This window comes from Toxorhynchites rutilus, chromosome 3 (genome assembly GCF_029784135.1).
Source record: "Toxorhynchites rutilus septentrionalis strain SRP chromosome 3, ASM2978413v1, whole genome shotgun sequence".
NCBI classification, from domain to species: Eukaryota; Metazoa; Arthropoda; class Insecta; order Diptera; family Culicidae; genus Toxorhynchites; species Toxorhynchites rutilus.
Window position 1 is genome coordinate 327,110,253 of NC_073746.1, and position 22,697 is coordinate 327,132,949.

Below are 22,697 nucleotides of genomic sequence, written 5' to 3' on the forward strand. Positions count from 1 at the left end.
CACGACAAACATATTTGAAGGGCCTATTTACTATTAAAAAGACAAGAAACTACCAATATTTTTTTAAATATCTCGAGAATGGCTACATTTAAAAGGAGATCGATAGTAACCTTTTCTGTTTTAAATCACATCAGGATTCATAATTTGTGGCTAAAAATGATTGCTAACATACAAAAATTCGAAGTTACGAAAATTCCTAAAAATTTGATGTTCCACAAATTTCGTCAAAAATAGTTTTACCATCTTGGGCCCATTTTTGAAATTTTCTACATGACTTCTATTTTATATGAAAAAATTGAAAAAAATATAAAAAAATCCATATTTTTTGATATCGCAAATTTAAATTTTATTTTGTAAATAAAAAAAGAGTACTAATTTTTTTTCTCAGTGTATATTTTTTTCAAATTAAGCCAACAATACTCTATAACTCTTTCTAACACATTATTTCGGTACGACTCATATTTTTTAGATATAAATTATCAAATATTTCTCTTACTAAAATCGATACTACCTTTTTTAAAAGTTACACTTGAGTAAAAAAATGAAACAATAATGATGTATTCGGAAAAGTTGTTGGAAATTAAAAGCAAATTCATAAAATTTCATGAACATGACGGTATAACACGACAAACAAAAAAAAAAGAGATTATTTACTATAAAAAACAATAAATTAGAAATATTTTTTTTTAAATATTTCGAGAATGGTTGCATTTAGAAGGAGATTGATAATAACCTTTTTTGTTTTAAATAACATCAGGATTCATAATTTGTGATTGAAAATGACTGCTAACATACAAAAAAATCAAAGTTTCGAAAATTCCTAAAAATTCGATGTTCCACAATGTTCGTCAAAAATAGTTTTACCATCTTGGGCCCATTTTTTGAATTTTGTGCATGACTTCTATTTTGTATGAAAAAATTAAAAAAAAAAATTAAAAATATGTATTTTGGATATTGCAAATTTAATTATTATTTAATTATTATTTTGTGAATAAAAAAAAGAGTACTATTTTTTTTTCTCAGTGTAAATTTTTTTCATATTCAACCATTAATACTCTATAACTCTTTCTAAGACATTATTTCGGCACGACTCATAGTTTTTGAGATATAAATTATCAAAGATTTCTCTTACTAAAATCGATACGCCCTTTTCAAAAGTTACGCTTGAGTCAAAAAATTCCCAATTGCTGTGGAAAACTCATATTCCCTCCAACCCAAACGGAATACACACTTTCATTGGAATAAAAAATACAAGTTTTTAAAATCTGCATTTTTAGGACGATTTCATTTGGAATTGCTGAGCTACGATATTACTTTACATTTAATTCCGATTAGATTGGTTCTATGGAGAACAAAAAATTCTGAGTGATTTTTTTTAAATTTTAGATTTTGTTTTATCAGGTTTGTTTAAAAATATCCAAATAATTTAATCATCTTTTGTTTTTCCAAACATAACAAATCTATATAAAAATAGATAATTTAAGAAATATGTTAAATGACAGATGGTCGATTCATACGCTTTTTCGAACCTAACCCACACATTTTATCTTCAATCCGCCTAAAGCCAGGTGCATCGTCGGCGAGTTGAAAGCCTTTTTGAATGAGTACAATGAGTTATTGAAAACTCTTCAAATCATACATGCTCGGATTACAAAATGATAATCACGCTATTGATCGAATGCGCATGCTGTTGAAGACGTTATTGGAATCATTATAGACGTGTGCAGAACGACGCGAGAAATTGTGATTCGAAAGGAGATACCGTTTTGTCTCAAATTCAGAACAGGTTCAAATTCCGAACACTTCATTTTAAAATGTAAATTTACTGAACTTTGATATTTTCAATAATTGAATAATAGATACTCTGACATTCTTTGTGGTGTAGGCTTCATTTTAACATCATTCACAAGTATCGGTACTGTATATATCTTATAATACTAAGCATTTGCAAAAAAGTGACTGTCAAAATCAGCGATAAAATGTTTGCGTCAGCAATGTTTCGAAGCAAAACAAATCCAAATCCAAAATCCAAATTTTTGGGAGTATTATATTTTTCCAAAGAAGAATAGCTAATTCGATTTGACTTGATATATCGATCATCTGAATCGGTCTAGTAGCTCAAAAGTGATGATTTAAAAAAAAAGCATTTTGGATTTTCGGAATTTGAGACAAATGTGATCAAATATTTTTTTTAGTTTTTCACCATGAATATGAATTTATAAATTAATTTAGTGGTGGCCAAATGAAAGAAAAGGCTCTATTATATCCAAATACCACATTCATTTCGCTAAAATGTACCATTTTGAGTAATGAGGCATTGCTTAAGTGTTCGGAATTTGAGACAAAACGGCACAATAATCCAGAGAAAGGAATTTTTTGACGAAAAATTCCCCGGTCGTTCTGAACAGACAAGATATTGCATGAACACTAAACAACAAGATCTCACCACAATTACTTTATTCATTATGAACGTCAGTTCTCATTTTGAATCAATACTTTTGAACATGCGGTTAGAGAAGACGAAACAAACAACAGAGTGGCGAGAGCTCGATGGATTTTTATGTGTATTGTATAACGATTCGACGTGGTTAGGACAGCATCATGTCTCTGATATCGTGGGCTCTCGCAACAATTCATTATCGACGTTTACTCGAAGGTAGAGAGCAAACGGCTGCAATTTTTACGAAGCATTCATTCTCTTACGAGACGCTATCGTGGGCAACGCCGACACAGACTTTGCTATTGCCAGGCGAAAACGCAATGCATTTTCATGACATTACAGCACGTGTGTTCAAACAAAAAATGATGTCTTTAATGAGCTTTACTCCAATATTACACCAATTCGATCTCACATGTTGTAGAATGTATTCGGCTCAAAGGTAAAAGCGAGAATTTCCTCATACGCCCATTTTAGTTTGATTAGTTGGCTAAATACAGATCCGTCCCACTCAAGTCCAGCCGAGTTGTGCAGATGTAGCAATTTTGCCACACAATTCGTCATAAACGACATTGAGCTTCGTATTCCATTTTTTTGAAGCAAAATTGATAATAGGTGTAACAAACACACTCTCCCGTATCAAACATGTGTTCTATGCAACAGAGTAACACATTATCTGCAATTGGGGAAAAATCTTGAACGAAAGTTGTGTCTGATAATAATTTTGTACAATGAATAATGTTTTGACGGAAATGCGAGGTGGTTTAGAAAAACAGTTAAACTAGTGTCAGGACTATGCCTTTTTAGTATTCAAATAACATCGAGGAACAATTACATATCTTTTTCATTTCACCTTTTACATTTTTTGCATACATTGAATTAAGACAATGAATGGTTTATTTATTATTATTTTCATCATTTATCGAATGACAATGCGCACCGTCATTTCCGGCAGCATAAACATCAAACACACTTTCGTTCAAATCGTTTCATTCGTTCTATTTTATTGATCACATTCCATTAATTTAATCTTTAAAACATTCAAAAGCACTTACGATACATTAGTGATTTTTTATTTAACAACCAAAATATTCACTAGAATGAGTTATATGGCAGAACAACGTTTGCCGGGTTAGCTAGTAATTTATAATACAGTGCGGACTTGATTATATACAGTTTCGGATTTATTTTCACTGTATATAATCGAATCAAACACAAAAAATGGTTTGAATCGTTTTAAGTGCATAAACTTTTCGTTTTTATTTTAATATAAAAGAAGATCTTTATTTTTGATTGATCCCCTTAAAGTCATAAAATCCTTTCTCATATAAAAAATCCGAATTCTTTCAAAAGCTGATAGAGGATCATATTTGATCAAAAACAAATCCTTCTATGCATATGTTCGTTTTGTTTGTTTCCGACTCTGCCTCAAACTGACGCTACATTAGAAAGTACGCTACAGAAGACGAGTCTGCTGATTCCATTAGAATGATGAGAATTTAGTACAGTATATAGTTGTGAAACATCTAAATAAGTGGATTTAAATCCCATCCAATTAGTAATTTTTAATGTGTTATTATTTTATCCTAAAAATTCATATTGAACTTCATTTTTTTTTTATTTATTCATTTCGTCAAACAAATGTAGACTACACACTTATACACTAATGTTACAATGTTTTCTTAGGTTAAATATTATTTTTGCGGTACATGTTTCTTTTTAGCTGTTTTTTATTCATTGTTGTGTCAATTATTTCGCAGTGCTGATTGTATATACGCATCATGCGATTGATAGGGGCGTTATTTGCATAATTTGTTCTGGATGTTTTGGTTAGAAACAAATTTCGCGTTCTTAGTTGACGCCCAGGTACATAGAAATTTAGTTTTTCTAGTAATTCAGCTGACTGTACTCGTTGCGAAATTAGGTCATTAACAAAAGAAAGCATTGCAAATTCACGGCGTTCTTTTAGTGTTTGGATGTTTATGAGCATGCAACGTGCTTCATATGAAGGAAGTGGAAATGAGGTCCAGTTGAGTTTACGAAGTGCAAATAGAAGAAACTGTTTCTGGACTGACTCAATGCGTTCTTCATGTACGACCATATACGGGTTCCAAACGATGTTACAGTATTCCAGAATAGGCCTTACATATGTAATATATAAAAGCTTTATTGTGCATGGGTCCTGGAAGTTATGTGAGAAGCGTTTGACAAAACTTAACACACTATTCGCCTTATTTATTACAGAGTTGTAGTGTTCTATGAATGTGAGTTTACAGTCCAGGACGACGCCTAGATCTCTAACTATTTCACATTTTTCTACATTTTGATTTCCAAGACATATTACAATATTTGGTACATGTTTTTTTTCTGCTAAATGTTATAGAGTTGCACTTTTTCACATTCAGTGTTAGTAGATTTTTATCACACCAAGTATGGAATACATGTATTTCGTTTCGAAATGCTTCGATGTCGTTTTCATTTCCAATTTCCGCGAAAAGCTTCATGTCGTCGGCATACACAAGTACATTGATACGCTTGAGAACGAAGGAGATGTCATTAACGTACAGAATGAAAAGAAGAGGACCAAGATGAGAGCCTTGTGGGACTCCCGATGTGACTTTTACTGGATTTGAAAGAGAATTTTGAAAATGAACAATTTGTTCACGGTTTGTTAGATAAGAATTGAGCCAGTTTAGGAGTCTTTGTTTCATTCCTATTTTCTGCAATTTGAAGAGTAGTAATGGAATGTCGATGCGGTCAAATGCTTTACTGAAGTCAGTGTAAAGAGTTTCTACGTGTTTGCCATTTTCCATTGCATCCAAAATAAAAGTCACAAAAGCCAACAGATTAGTTGCAGTTGAACGGCCTTTGAAGAAGCCATGTTGCATACACGTAATTCTATTCTTTACTTGTTGGAAGACTTTTTCGTTGACTATTGCTTCGAATAGTTTAGGAATGCAAGAGATAATGGCAATTCCACGATAATTACGTACGTCAGATTTAGCGCCTGATTTAAAGATAGGTACCAAAAAAGATTGTTTCCATTTTTCTGGGAATATTCCAGTTTGTAGTGACATATTGAAAATGCAATGTAAGGGAAGGGTGAGTTCCTCAGCCAAGTTCTTTAGGAATATAGGTGCTATTCCGTCAGGTCCTGGTCCTTTTGTTCCGTCTAATTTTTTTAGTGCATGGCATATTTCCTGTTGTGAAAGATAGTTCACCGATATGTCATTTGGATAATCCGGTAAAAATGAAAAGTAGTTCCGATCGCGATTTTCTTCGGAAAATGTGGTATATACTTCCTGAAAGAAATTTGCAAAGAGATTACAAATTTCGTTCGAAGAATTCCTCACATCCTCATCGAGATGCATCTGCGATGGGAAGTTATTGCTTTTGAGCTTAGACTTTACGTAATTAAAGAATTTCTTCGGGCATGATTTGACTTCAGTTTCGACCTTTCTATTGTACTCTTCGTGTGCACTTTTAATTGCAAAATTTAATTTTTGGGAAATATTTTGATATTCAAGCAAATTTTGATGACTTTTGTCTATTTTGTATTTTTTATGTGCTTTTTGTTTTTTATTCTTTAGATTTCTTATTTGAACGTTAAACCAAATAGGATATTTGCTGGTTGAATATCTTCGTCTTCTTTTCTTCGGCACAAATTCTGATATTATGTTATTCAGAATTTCGTGAAGAATATGTACAGTTAAGTTGACATCTCGTTCGCTGTTTAATAAAGTTTGCCATTCTATGGCTTGTAGGCTACATTTGATTGCTTCAAAGTTCGTCTTGTTATATTCCGGTACTTCTTCATACTCCCAGTCGATGGGCAATTGTCTATTATGTATAAAGATTGAGTATTCAATTGCTGTGTGAAATTTTTCATTTTTCCAAAGAGGAGTCATGGACTCATTCACACAAAAGTCGTCGGTGATGTTAGTGAATAATAGGTCTAGATAATATTTTTGGAAATTGTTTACATGATTTATTTGGTTAAGACCGAGATGTGCAATTTCGTCAAATATATATTGTAGGGTTTCATTTTCCCCGACGACTGGGAGTAGAATGCATTCATTATCATTATCGGGAATGAAGTCTACTTTATTTTGATTGAAGTCGCCATAGATATGCAATTTCACTTCTGGTTCTAGTGTTTCTGCAATTCGATTTGCCGTCTGAAAAAATAATTCATACGACTTTTTATTTGCATGTTCGGGTGGGAAATACACAGAAGCAAATATGTGTACTTCGCCAGCTATAGATAATTTTGCCCATACATGCTCAAATTCTTTATGTTTTTCGGTTATTAGTTCCTCAGAAGTGAAATTTGCATTAATGGCAATGAGGACCCCTCCTCCAGACTTCTTCTGAGATAACGATAAGTTGCGGTCGTGCCGGAATACGTTAAAATTATTTCCAAAAACTTCTTCGCTTCTTACGCTTTCGTCCCAGCTAGTTTCAGTTGCAAGAATTACATTGAAAGAAGCGGGTAAAAGATTTTGATGAATTTCCTTCATTTTTGCTGGGCTTTTCATGCGATTGAAGTTTTGACAGTATATCAAAATTTCAGTCGCATTCTGTTGAGAAGGCGTAGAAGTTTTTGAAAGACTAATTCTACTTACTTTACTATTTTGATTTTTTCGACTACTATTTCCCTCTAAGGGGCGCGTCAACGTCGTTGAAAATTTAGCGGACTGTAGAACTTTGTAGATGCTTCCCTAGCATGTTGTAGCCGTTGCGTGTGTTCACTGGACAGGAATGCTCGGTGTGATGTGAGGTCTGCCAAGGCGTCAATGCGTGAAACTCCCAGCTCTTCGTGTACTTCCAGGAAAATTTCACGCAAAAGGTTTGTGTCTGTTGGTAGACCTTCAGCTGCGAGCATTACTGATGCACTAGTTCTTGTAATTCCACGAATACAAACAGCCGTTGTTTGGTCGTGGAGGAAGGACAGATACGTCCTCACTGTGTCCATTATTTTCGAGTCCCGTTGGCGTGCCTTCAAAAAGCGTCTGTCGCCGGCAGCAGATTGCTCCGTAATTCTTATTATAGGAGGTCGCATTGGGTCCAGAAGAGGAGAGCCTTCTCCAGGTGCTGAATTCGATTCCACAAGTGTTAGCGGAGTGGAATTTGCGTTTGACGTTGATTGGGTGCTGTTGTAATGCGGCTGATTTTCTGCTCGGTACGGGTTGATTGTTTCGCCCTTCCTGAAATTGATGTATTTCGGGACCGAGAGGTCAGCAATTGGATGGTCGGTATTTGATGGTGGGCCAGCAAACTGCACTTTTGCTGAGGCCAGCAGTTCCTTATCCGATTTATCGGCGCGTCTGTGTTGATTTTTGTTATTCGCATTGTTGCGAATGTGCTGGCTGTTGTTACGTGCAGTTTGCTTTCTTCGCTTTCTGTTGAGTTTTGCTTTGTCGGCTGCTTTTTCTTGAAGCCTACGAATTCGTTGTTTGGCATCGAATTTCGACCAGTCCGGTTTCCAATGCCATTTATGGTCAAAGCGGCGCCATCCTGGAGAAGTGTGGTCTTCCTTCGTATGAACTATTTTGATGGATGCGCGGCTTTCAGATAGTTCCTCTTCTAAGCTTACAGTTGGCTTGATAGTATGGGAGACACTAGAGGAAGACAAAGCACTTGCCATTTCTTCCATTTGTGTTTTTACTTCGCACGCCAGTGTGATGTGCGAGTCTGTCAAGTCAGTTTTTAGGGACTCGAATAATTGGGGCAGAAGGTCGATGGAGTTTGTTGTTGTTGAATGTTTTATTTCCATTTCTGCAACTGCGACTGATGCCGCTAATTTCGCTGCTGATTCTACTGCTGCGCTGTTGTCCGTTGGGGCTATTTCTAATAGCGATGTTATGGCATTTTTGATTTCCGCAGTGCTGGTTTTTGTGTTGCTGAAGACTTGCGAGACGCTCTTTTTTATATCTTGCAGCATTTCTTCTATGTTCGAGAGGGTTTCATCGTGTGTTGCACTGAGCGATTTGAAGTTGTTTAGTAATTTATGATTGGCTTCGAGTGTCATGCCAATGTTTTCGTTGATTGATTTTAGTGGCTTCACAAGCGACTTCATGCGAAGGTTAGTTATGAATTCTTCTTGGCAGTCCTGACATAGAGGCAGCATGAAGGATCGCAAAATTTCTTCATGATTTCGTTGCGCTCCCACACAGGCGGCGTGAAATTGGCGGTTGCAGGTTCCATAGCAACGCCACAAAAAGCGATTGTCGCTGAGCGCACAATTCACTATTCCGCACTTCATTACACTCGCGTCGATAAAAAAAATGTAAATAAATAAAGTGGAGCGCGCGGGTCACGTCGTAAAAAAGTAAGATTGTTTACTAATAAAAAAAAAAGTTACTTAAAAATATACTGGAGCGCTGGTGAAACCGGTCAGCACTCAACGACGGTTGAAACGGTATGTTTCTATCAATTAAATTGAAGCTTTCCAACCGCTTTACAATTTGTTCTTTGACACCCAACTTCTATCTATCTTAATTTCTCTCCAATATCGATATAAACAATTCCTGATGAAAATTCAAGCAAAATCTTTAAAAATCACAGTTTTGACTTCACTATACATATAAAAGCCACTTAAATTTCGCCTTAACGTTGAAAGGTAATATTTTTTCGTGAAATAGGTCATATTTGAAATATAAAAAAAAATCAAACTGTATATAATCGAGTCCAAAATTGTATATAATCGAATCACATATAATCGAGTCTGTATATAATTGAGTCCGACCTGTACTACGCATTTGCAAAAAAGTGACTATCAAAACCAGTGACAAAATGTTTGCTTTAGCATCGCACAAGCCGATTATTTTTCAGTTTTTGTAATTGTTTTGACTATTTTGTTTGCTTCAAAGTTAAGGTTAATGTTAATTGGTTACCATAAGTACAATGGGGTCTTAAAAGTGGTTTGAAGATTCTAATTGAAGGCTCACCAGGAATTGTTTAAAGTCATTATAGCGGAATTAGAAAATATAGGAGTTAGATGTCGATGAATAAATAGAGCATTTAGAGAGCTTGAATTTAATTTATATTCACAATCAAGATAGTACGCACTTCTTTTTTTTTTTTTTTTTGACGTAGGATTACGTCTTTCGGGAACATATTGGAGTACAAATTGAAAATCGAAAATCGAGCACATCGCGAAAATTGTCCAAATTCGAACGCTTATTGTGCAGTCATTCCATGATGGATTGATGATTGATGAAATTGTTGCGTCAATCGGTTTCGGTACTCCATAAAAGTTTTCAATTTTCAACAAACATGCGGAAAAATGAAATCATGTGTTTTACTTTATTCCCAGGAAATTTTAAGATGAATGGATGAATTTTGCGAAATATTTTCTCGTGATGCAATTTCACTCGAGACAGCCTTTACACTTTTTCAATGATTTGATTTCAATGATCCATTGATCATTCACATTTCGTAATTACTCTCCTTCTATAGTTTATAAGGCGCTGTATTTTTGATATATTTTTTTAAAGCTTCTTCCTTCTTAGAAAAAAGTGGTTTATGGAGAAAAAAAAAAGGAAAATTTGATTTTTCGGACCGTCGATCAACTTTTAAAAATCATGACTCAAAAATTAAAAAAAAATCATATTTCTGATTTTTAGATATCTTATGTGAAAAAAAAGAAATTTCAATTTCAAGAAAAAATATAAATAAATAGCGTCCCAACACCATGTAAACTATAAAAACAAATACTATCGCTTATTACGAAAACAAAAACCCATTGTTTTGTGAGTATAATATTTTCCAAAAAAAAGACTAGCTAATAGGCATCAATTTGATAATTCGATTATCTTTATCCGTCCAGTAGTTCAAAAGTTATGATTTTTTGAAATTGAATATTTACTGTTCGCAATTTCGAGACAAAAGTGTTCAGAATATGAGTCAGTGACTAAAATGGTGTTCGGAATTTGAGACAAATGTTATTAAACATATTTACAGTTTTTATAATGAACTAGCTGACCCGGCAAACTTCTTCCCGGCCAACATTTATTTTGCGTTATAACATTCATGTTTTCTTACTAAGCGCACGTTCATGGGTCCAATCACAGAACTGTGCATTGAATGGTCTTCTAATCTACCCTTTAAAATTATTTTTTTACTATAAAATTTCAGTACTTCTATCAAAACTCTACATTAAAATATCAGAATATTTTCAGACACAATTCTCGTGCAAGATTTTTCATCCACCTGCAAATAAAATGTTTCTCCGTTACATGGAATAAATATTTAATACAGAAAATATGATAGAATGAAGACAGTCCTGAATCGGACAATTCCTTGCTCGAGTTCTGCTCTTATCAACACATTCGGCGATCCATTTTTCTTTATATAGATAGAAGACGATATAGGAATGCGTTTCATCACATTGAAATCCATTTCCATTTTCGAACGAAGATCAATTTCATTACCGTAAACATCAAATGGATTAACAACGCTTGTCATTATGTAATTGAAGAACACATGCGAATTAAATTTTTCGAATTTTCCCATTTTATTCAGAGTACTCCAAAAATTTTCAATTGTCATGTTTGGTTGAAATTTGTGCATTATTTTTTCGGGACCTCCTCTTCTTTCCAGAGAAGGAAAGGGTGTCATACCACCATAGAAATATACCCCATCCTTTTCCTGAGAAAAATATGTCACCCTTCTAATCTCGACTCCACCGCGAGTAATCGGTTTCCCACATTACTAACCATAGATTTAAGAAAATTGTTCATATATATATATATAGTTTTAAAAATATATTTAAGATTTCGGCTCCTTTAAACTTATGTAACTGAGCCTGTAAAAATAAACGAATTTATAAAAAAAAACCATAGAAATATTTCTCATATCCAAACAAACCCTCACATCCCAAATTTGGCTCAGTTTGCTTGATTAGTTCGCGAGTTATGCAGAAATTTGTGTTTCATTTGTATGGGAGCCCTCCTTTAGAGAGGAGGGAGGAGTGTCGAACTACCATAGAAACCTTTATCGACCCCTAAAACCTCTATATGCTAAGTTTGATTCCATTTGTTTGATTAGTTCTCGAGTTGTTCAGCACTCTCAACCCTAATCGACACCGTTGAATTTACCTTTTACTAAAAACTCCTAGTACTTCTACCAAAACTCATCATTAAAATATCAGATTATTTTCAGACACAGACCCCTCCCTCTTCTCACGTTTTAAGAGGGGGGAGGAGTGTCTAATCACCATAGAAACATTTATTGCATCCTAAAACCTCCAAATGCCAAATTTCGTTCCATTTGCGTGATTAATTCTCGAGGAATGCAGGAATTTGAGTTCCATTTGTATGGTAGCCCCCCCTAAGAGAGGGGGGGAGGAGTATCTACCCACCGTGAAAACATTTATAGCACCCTAAAACTTTCGCGTGCCAAATATGGTTTCGTTGGCTTGATTTATTCTCGAGTAATGCAGAAATTTGTGTTTCATTTGTATGACAGCCTCCCCTAAGAGAGGGGGAAGGAGTATCTACCCACCGTGAAAACATTTATAGCACCCTAAAACTTTCGCGTGCCAAATATGGTTTCGTTGGCTTGATTAATTCTCGAGTAATGCAGAAATTTGTGTTTCATTTGTATGACAGCCTCCCCTAAGAGAAGGGGGAAGGGTATCTAACCACCATAGAATCATTTACTGCACCCTTAAACCTCAAAATGCCTAATTTGGTTTCATTTGCTTGATTAATTCTCGAGTAATGCAGAAATTTGTGTTTCATTTGCTTCATCCAAAAATCGAATTAATTTAAAGACAAATCGGTACGAGCTTTTTGGTGTATTTGGGAGAAATATTCATCCATTCATCCATCAAACAGTTTTTAAAATCGTAATTATTAGAAATTTGAATTTGAAACTTTCCTAAGACGATTACTCCCATTTTTTGATGCGAGTAATTTCGGGAGATTGGCGATGTATCAATAACTTTTGAGCAATTGTAAAGTAACCATGTGCGAACTTTATGTCCTTTGTGTGTGGGTCATTGTCTTGGTAAAACTTGAATCTTCGATTCAATTCCATTTTATTAACACTATGCTTTATATTCTCATAAATCCTGATTATTGGAGGACAGTGGAATCCGGCGAAGGTCGCAGAAATGTTAATGCATTTTGATGGATAATTCAACTTCCAAACATCAATCATCAACCTTGCTCTGATGAATAACCCCTGGCAACTGTAAGCTTGCAGAGAAAAACTTTCAACACTAAAATCTCGATCTTGCGTAAGCTCTTACCCATTCGTAGCTTCCCACAGAAAACTGCTTTTGAAAACATAATCGCATTCTCACAGCTCACTTCTTTCTGACTGCATTGAACTGCCACGAAGTAAGCTTATTATCTGTCGGGGTTGAGAAGTCTTCCACTGGAATATTTCAGTTAGTTCGTAAGAATGTGTGGAAATACGACAGCCAAGCAGCTGAAAGTATCTGTCACCTGATCAATTGAAAGGAAAGAGCATCGAAAAGAATGGTAACTACGAAATATATCGCTTTTCAGTTTTTTTTGGAAAAGAATAAGTATCCTCTTTATTTGTTGTAAAAAAAAGTATTCCTGTTTCTCTATTCAATTTCAAACTTTTTCCTATCATGTCAAATTACTTGACTGTGACTAGCAGTTTTCTAATACGAATGTTTTGTTCAATTACTCTAGCACTCTACCGAACACTTTTATCGAATTCCCAGCCTAGTTTTTCAATGAATCTAATGATTTATTTAACCCCTCTCACTTGAATGGTTTCCCTTCGACAGCATCACAGTGCGGAAACTAGCAAAGTTTCCATCGGGCTCGACCACAAAAACCAATGATCCATCCATAAATTATCGTCTTCGAGGAAGAAACTTTCTCTCGATTCAACAAACGGATCCGAAAACAAGTGACAGAAAAAGGGGTTCCGGGGCCTTTCCCACTCTAGTTTCTTCTTGTCATTGCAGCTACACCAACAGTCCCAGCATCCCCAACAAGCAGTGTTCTAAATCGGGCGAGTAATACATTGGACATTAGCAAAAATAATTGATTTTGTGAAATAAATTGGGTCATTTATAAAGCATCGCAAAGTTCCGCAGAGATTGAAACAATTGAGATGAATAAACGAAACTAAGACTCGTTCAAAAGTAAGTAACCAACAGGCGGTATTTTGTTTTTTCTATCACTCTGAAAGTTTGATCCTTTTTCCATTCGGACAGTTTTGTCCGAATGCCCGAAGAGTGTCGGAAGGAAAAGGGAAAACTCGCCCCGAAATGCAAAGACACACCGAGCAGTAACGACTGCTCATTAAAATAATCAATTGGAACGGAACGAGTGTCTCTCATTGTTGGACAGAAGTAGAGATCTTCAATATATTTTTTTCGCTGCTGGGTCATACTGAACATCGGTCCGCAAGACGCACGTGGTGCCAAAGGACTCCATAACTTGTTGAAAACATGAGTTTTTTTTTCACCTAAACTGAAACGGAGACAGCAACAGAGAAAGCGGGACCTGGAATTTGAATCGGGGATTAAATTGAAAATGAAGGCAATCTTCTTGACAGTTGAATGAGGGGAGTTAAGAATTAGAATGGAACGAAATGATTATATACCAGTGAATGTTAAAGTCGAAGCGTAAGCACATAATCGTCAAATTGCACAACTTTTTCTCGTTATCTGACGTAATCGAGAGGGTGAGAGAGGGAACAATCGTTTCAGGAATAAAGAAAGTTACAACTGTTTATCTTTTATAATGGGGCGCAAGCAGCACAAAGTTGAGATTGGAAGATTAGTTGTAAATAGGCACAAGAGTATTACACATTATATTAAAGGGTGTGTCACATCAAATTGCATCACGGAAAAAACGCTGTAGAAATTCGCCCAGTAGACCGATCCTTTTGAAAATTTTAGACAGTAAAATAAAAACTATTAAACAACTTTTGGCATTTTCTTTTTATTCATACTTCGAGCCCAAGCCCGTATGTTCGCACCTTCCTCTTTACCCCGTCCATAAGGTTCTGTACAACGTCAGGTTGTAGTTTTTTTTGAACAGAAATTCATTTTCTCTTGAAGTCCGCCTCCGATTTGACAACTTTTGGGTTCTTCCGGAGGGCCTGCTTCATAATCGCCCAATATTTCTCTATTGGGCGAAGCTCCGGCTCGTTGGGCGGGTTCATTTCCTTTGGCACGAAGGTGACCCCGTTGGCTTCGTACCACTCCAACACGTCCTTTGAATAGTGGCACGAAGCGAGATCCGGCCAGAAGATGGTCGGACCCTCGTGCTGCTTCAATAGTGGTAGTAAGCGCTTCTGTAGGCACTCCTTAAGGTAAACCTGCCCGTTTACCGTGCCGGTCATCACGAAGGGGGCGCTCCGCTTTCCGCAAGAGCAGATCGCTTGCCACACCATGTACTTTTTGGCAAACTTGGATAGTTTCTGCTTGCGAATCTCCTCCGGAACGCTGAATTTGTCCTCTGCGGAGAAGAACAACAGGCCCGGCAGCTGACGAAAGTCCGCTTTGACGTAGGTTTCGTCGTCCATTACCAGGCAATGCGGCTTCGTCAGCATTTCGGTGTACAGCTTCCGGGCTCGCGTCTTCCCCACCATGTTTTGCCTTTCGTCACGGTTAGGAGCCTTCTGAACCTCGTATGTACGCAGACCCTCCCGCTGCTTGGTCCGCTGGACGAATGAACTTGACAAATTCAGCTTATTGGCGACATCCCGGACCGAACTTTCCGGATCACGTCTAAACTGCTTAACTACGCGCTTGTGATCTTTTTCACTGACGGAGCATCCATTTTTGCCGTTCTTCACCTTCCGGTCGATGGTTAGGTTCTCGAAGTATCGTTTTAGTACTCTGCTGACCGTGGATTGGACGATTCCCAGCATCTTACCGATGTTCCGATGTGACAACTCCGGATTCTCGAAATGAGTGCGCAGGATTAATTCACGACGCTCTTTTACGTTCGACGACATTTTTCCAAATTTACGAAAAATTTACAGTGAAGCATGGCCAACGTGATCTATACACTCTTATCTGATTATAAGCGAAAGCTGATGATATATTTCCTAAAAATTAAATTTCTACAGCGTTTTTTCCGTGATGCAATTTGATGTGACACACCCTTTATTTCAGTTGATTTCTTACAAATTTTGGATCATCAAAACGATTTTTATTTTATTTTTTGTTCCTTTTTCCTGCTCTTTTTCTCGTCCATAAATATCAATCCTCTATGGACTTTAGTATTTCTGGACCAGAGTCTCCTGTAGCCCGGTTTCACGTTTTAGACAATAATTCAGACTTGCAAATCGCATCTGTTGAGAGCAATGAAGACCCACCACAAGAATCGTTCCAGACAAGGGTAACATGGACGAGGATACGAAGATGCAAAGTTATAGTCTTGTTAGACATAGATTCATAATTTATATAATTATAAAGTAGAAAATGAACCCAAGTATTAAAATGTTCTGGCAGGGAACGACTCCTCATCTTCTCTTCTCGTATTGAAATAAACGGAATAAGAGAAAGACGAACGAAAGCGTGAAGATAGACTAGTTGACCGAAGGATTTCGCAACATCGCTATTACTATTTTTTTCAAAAATGTATAATGTTGGTTTCACTGCATTTGAAACCGAAATAACCTAATTCTATATAAAAAAACCACCTCATGATTTCCAAGGTCAAACCAAATCAGGCTAAGGATTGAATGCTGAAATTCATCGAATGCATCAGGTAATTATGGCGATAGGTAATTATGAAAGAATCAGGTATCAGAAACATTTCGAGGAAAGATCAAGGGCTGACAGAAGTGTGTTGCAGTCTATGGAGTGTAGTTTGGAGGAGATGCATTCGTAGGAGAATTATACATTAACCATTTATCCCATCTATTTTATTTTTATTGGGCTCATTTAGCAATTCAGCTGTAACAGAGTCGAATTTATCGTGTACATTTTTCTCATGTTGTATATTACACATTAGCCATTTTAAGACTTGAGGGTATTCCTATCTTATCGATACACATTTTTATCTATTACACAGTAGCCGTTTAGGCGTAAGAGTATTCCAATTATATCCATACATAACACATGTCACCTTTTTCGGCGTTAGAATATTCTTCTAAAAAAAACAGTAAGCTTCTAAAAAAGCAAAATAGTTGAGGGTCTGTCCGTTTATGCTGCTGAAAAGAACGATATCTCTTCTACGTGAATTAATTTGATTTTTTTCATCATTTAACGGACATTCGTGATGAGTTCAGACCTTGGTTGAATAAAATTATTCCTCTCGTAATTGATAAACCTCGACGCTTCATATGTTACACACCTATCCGTATTACCCGAATCGAAAAAAATGTTGTACTTTTCGGTTTGTTTTAATTTCAGTAAAAAACAATGAAACAATGAAAACACTTTTTTGTAAAATATTCGGTCAATTAGGTAGAAAACAAGTATATTGAATTGCAAGAAACTGCATCATAGTTTTGGGAAACATGAGGTTCCAAAGATATTATTGAAGTTCTTCTTAACATGTCCGTTTTATCCCCACCTTCCCTACCGATTTCCGATATTTTCCCAACAAATAACAGGTATTCAAGTTTCAAAGTATAATACTGAACTGCACTTCAAATGTCTACTTCTAGACGAAACCTTTAAATAATTTAGTGTTTGAGGTACCTTTGTATCATTTTTGGAAAATTGATAGGTACCAAAGTAGAAAGCTTAGAAGCATATTGAACTAATTTATTTAAAATATCAACCAAATAATACCTGTGCATAAGTTTAGATCTCGGTGCTCCCTTGGCCGAGTGGTTAGCGTCATAACTAACATGCCGGGTGTTCGGGTTCGATTCCCGTTCTGGTCGGGGGAATTTTTCGTCAAAAAAATTTCCTCCGACTTGCACTGTGTTCACGCGTATTCTAGAGCTTGCCACTCAGAATGCATTCAAGGCGTGTTATTTGGCATAGAAATCTCAACTAAGTACTAATAAAAATGACGCAAGTAATACTACGTTGAGACGGCGAAGTTCCTCTAGGAACGTTAGTGCCATTGAAGAAGAAGAAGATAAGTTTAGATCTGTTTTCTGCATCATATGCCTTAAGCGTCCGAAATATGATTCAGAACGGTATATCGTATATATGAATAAAACGGTTCTGTTCGAACGTCTAAATTATCATCACAGTAGAACGGATGGTCAAACTTGAGCTGTTTTTATTTGGTTGTACTCTTTTATTTGGAATTATATCGATGAAAAAAAAACTGTAAAATATTAAAGGAAAATAGTGAAATTCGAAAAATTTGACGATGCAAAGTAGTTAAACATTTACTACAGGTGTGCTAAATCTAATTGTTTTGTATCAGTTGTATAATCTTTTTAGTTCATTTCTTCATCGAGTTCAGTGTCACAAAAAGAACACAGACGGAAAAAAGTGTTTCAGCAAAATTCAAAACTAAGTTCAGAAAAAAACATCGTAATTTTGCCCACTACTTTTATGTGTGAGTAATTTGGTACATTGAAATTCGCGTTGACATTTGTGTTCCGTTTTTTATGAAGTGAAAATGATAATGGATTTTCAGGTGGAATAGGCCCATTTTAAAATAAAAATTGTGAATAATTTTCGTAATTGATTGATTGATTGATTTGATCTACTACAGAGGCTTTAAACTACAAAGTTCATTCATTTCTAGTCTTAAAAAAGCCTATCAGAAGATAATTTTGTGGAGAGTCCAGGGATTGAATCCACAATCGTTTGCTCAATAAGCGGACGCGCAACTGTTATGACTACGGAGGCCCAGTTTTTCGTGATGAAGTTTCCTCGTAATTTATAAAACATTTGAAGTGATAATTACAGTGAATTCGCCGGGTCTGTTAGTTTATTTTGTTACCTACACCGCGTTCTTGGACGGATAACTAGTTTCCGAGCTCCATTTTCTTATAAAGATCATTCTAAGTATATGAGCTCTTGTATCGAAGAAATCTTTACAACCGTGAGAACACTCAGTTCTCTAAAACAAACGCATGTGCAACGTTTCATCGAAGCCACTAAAATTGTGTCTAACCATCATTTGCTCCCATTCTTTTTTCGTGCTGCTCATTGAAATTATCAGATCATCAAACCATCAACATTGTCATCAACTTCAACTTCGAGCAGGCGATATAAGGTTCTGTACAGCCACCTTGTCCTTTGTAAGCCGCAGTCGTTAAGTATGAATTTTGGCGGTAGCAAAGTTTTGATACGTTGCCCCTCTATCTTGGATGCCATTTAAATAACGAAAGAACAAAAATCAAAATCAAAATAGACGCATCACTCTGCAGGATTAAAGGAATACATCAAGTTTAAATCGACCAAATTTTGAACGTAACACCCTTTCATATAGCAGACCAAGAATTTCATATCTTACCGCTACTTTTCTGTTTTGTTTTTTATTGTTCTTCCTCGGAAACGCTCAGAGGAATGATAGTTACTCACGTTGATCAGTCTCTTCATTTTAATGCCAAGTTATTTTTTTTGCAGGACATGAAATAACAGGTTACCCAGGGTCACCAGAAATCAGTAAGACATCTCGCGCGTTTTGTACTTGAGGGGGTATTCTAGTGTAGAGACTCGAATTTCCAACGTTTTTTCGAGCTCCGTAAAAATAAAACAAAGAATATTTCTAGTATGCCGTATACCATTATTCGTTTGTCTATCTTTTAGCAATAAAACAACAATTGAACGGGGAAAAAATATTCATAATTGGAATGGTTACAAGATGATGAACTAATGGGGTTCAATAAAAAGACGTGCAATGGCGTACACGCTTCCAGCCTATTTCTTTGTCTGAAACTAAGAAAACGAACAGATTCTGAATCAGTAAAGATTCCGCTATCGTATGAACCTCGGACAAATCAAAAACATGTTTTTTGACTAAACAGCGGCCATTTGAAGAGAAAAATTCGATTTAAAACGTTTTTTTCTTACTTTTCCCGATTTTTTAAATATAGTCAAATTGAAAAGTATGATTTTTTATTGGTTCATGCGATAGAGAAATGAATACAGATTGTATTCGTATAAATTCGACATGAATCGGTTCAGTAGAACTTGAGATATCGTGCACACCAGTTTGAAAAAAAAAATCGAGAAAAACGCGTTTGAAGTTCATCGTTATGGCCGTACCAGATTAAATTCCGCATCACTGAAATGGCTCTAACCCGGTAAATAATAGAATTTTCGATAAGTCATTTCTAGGGTATATTCTTCAATGCCTAAACTACAGAAATATAAAGGGAAAAAATGTTTTTTTTTTTCAAATTTCTAGACTAGAATACTGCCTTAAACACCAAGGGATATGATATTAGATAATCGACAAAAATGTTTCTTCAGATTATATTTGTTAAAATTATTTATTCTCAGCAGAGTTTTTTGACGTAGAAATACGTCTCTCATTGAGGGTGCCAAATCAGAAAGCCAGGTCACGTTTTCATGAAATAAAGTTAACGTTAATAACCTTTTTTTGCAGTGAACGGATTTTAGCGATTTACATGTCAAACGAATCGGAAATTTCCTAAAATTTGTTTGTTATGCTCTATATTACAATCCTCTGGTGTATAAGCGGTTTAAATTGATGGAAACTAGAAACATTTCCATTTTCTCATACATTTGTTCTGCTCATTTGTGAACTTCCCTACCAATGCCGTCAATAACGAGTAACTTATCGGCGAGTAACGAAGGAGAATTATTTGAAGTCTTCGTGAACAAAGAAAAGAAGAAGATTAAGAACGAAGGGGAATATTTCCATAGAGCATAAGTATTAGATCTCGCTGAGGCAAACTTTCAGTATCGAACGAACATCGCTTGTTCTTCCTTGTTTTGCGTCATCACATGACTTCGATTCGGATTGAGCTGTGGACGCGACCAAGGTAATTACTGACACCATTCCATTAAGATTATGAACTACACAGTTGCGTGAAAAATCATCAAGCTAGGCTATCATCGGCTCACCAAGAAAATAATTGTTCAGGAGTTTTGTGTATGATTTGGCTTCACATAACAGTAGCAAAACTATCTACACTAAGTATGCTAATCGAGATAATGGAGCAATGCAACTCTTCTCGAGGTGAGATTAACAGACAGAATTCATTTCGTTTATTTAGTCACGAAAAAGTGAATGTCGTTCTAGAATTTTGTTTGTGATTGGGTTTTGCTTGCCAGTAGGTAAACTTTCTCCACTAGGGATAACAGGAGCGCTTATCTCGAGCAGTAAAAAAATAACGCAACTTTTTTTGAAGGCAGTAATATTAACAAAAGCGTTTCTTTTGAGAATAGCGCAAAATGATTACCCCCAACCTAGCGTTGTCAGAAAACATGTCATCTTTGGCAGAAAAGATGCCATTTCCTGTGCATGAGACATCGCGTAAATAAAAAAAAACGCGTAAATAAAATGTACAAAACGGTATAATAACAATATACACTCGAACAAAAATTTTAGAGGGAAAATTAATACCTAGGGAAGGGATGTAGATCATTTTAAAGCTTCAACAAGTTTTAAAATATTTCACGTACACATTTTTATCTTGGTGTAGGTGTGTAGTGGACAACAATATTGGAAAGAAATTAAAAATCGATTTCTTTCTGTTTTTACAATTATTTTGTGGACTTACACAATGTTTCACCAACCAACTTAATTTTTTTTTTTTTTTTTTTTTTTTTTTTTTTTATAAATACGTTTATTTGTCTTTTTTGTTTGGTAAAAATTTATTTACATGGTTGATTCATTCTCGACTTCAAAACTAAATTTCAACTCATCTATATCAATCCTACCATTACTACTATCAATGAAGGTGATATATGTCAATAACAGTTTCATTATCAAAATTCGTTCATTTGTTTCAAACCCCTCCAACGACGGTCGAAGGAGATCCTCTAAATGGAGTGCGCGTTGTCTACCAGATACCACTAGCAGCTTTTGTTGTAGCACATTGAAAGCATCTCGTACTCTCCGACAGCCAAAAAATTTGTGCTGTATTGTTTCCACACTCGAAGAACAGTGTAAGCAAGTTTCATCGTCCGTTCTCCTCATAACGAACATCAGACGCCGGTGCGAGAATTTTTCGTTTACCCACATGTAAAGAAGACTACGTTGTGAAGGCAATAACTTCCGAACAGCAATATTCTTCCACACACGGGGCCAGTTAATTGCAGGATTTGCTATTTCCACTTTCGGTTTTGCTGTACGTTCTATGAAGAAACGATGGATGAGATTGGCGGAAGGCTGCTCTCGGATTTGGAAGGGGAAATTTGGATGATGATTTAGGATAAGCTTTAGGCAAGGAAGGTCTGAGGGGGGACGGTTGTTTGGGAGAGGAAGGAATTGTAATAGGGAAGGGAGCTCATTTCGTGTAGGTGCCGATTGATTAACAGCGCCTTACACTTCATCGCTGGCAATTGAAGGTTGAGACCGCCATCCTCCTGTCTTCGCGCTAGCTGCTCCATTGGGATGGTTGCACACGCACCACGGAAAAGAAAGCGTCGCATAATGGTTGTCAGTTTTGCCACGTGTGCTGCCATTGGAGACAGATTTGCTGCCATGTACCATGTCCGTGATGAGATAAAAACGTTCAACAGTGTTACCTTCTGGTGTAGTGATAAGCTTCTTGAAGAGTGCAACCATACTAGACGCGAAAAATTGGTCACGAGTATGTCCCAATTTGTTTTCACCATACCTCGGACCGAGTTGGTGAAGATTATCCCAAGAATTTTGATGGAACCTCCCGTGCGAAGCCACGGTGCAGTGATTGGATCATTCACACATCCGACGTCAATTGCGGTGGTTTTATCTTCATTCAAGCGTGCCCCTGCTATTCTCTCAAAACGCTGGAACAAGCCTCGCATCGCATCAAGCTTTTCGGCACTCGATACAATGGCACTGATGTCATCTGCGTAAGCGATAATTAAATCTGCCCCACACACTTGCTCTAATTGCAGAAGAAGTGGGTGAAGATAGAGCACGAAGAGATGCATCGAGAGAGGGTCCCCTTGTCGGACAGAACGTTGGATTTGGATTGGAGCGGAGAGGTGCCCGTTGATGAGCAAGCGAGAGGAAGAGGCTGCTGCTACACGGGAAAGCAAATTCACCAGTTCTGGGTTGAAACCCAAATCTCGCATCGTAGTAAATAAAAAGCGATGATCCACACGATCGAAAGCATGATCGAGATCAAACGAGATCAGCTTGCCTTTTTGTCTGCCCGCCTTCAGCTGTGCAATTCTGTCCTTCAATGCTAATGTTGCTTGGAAAATGTT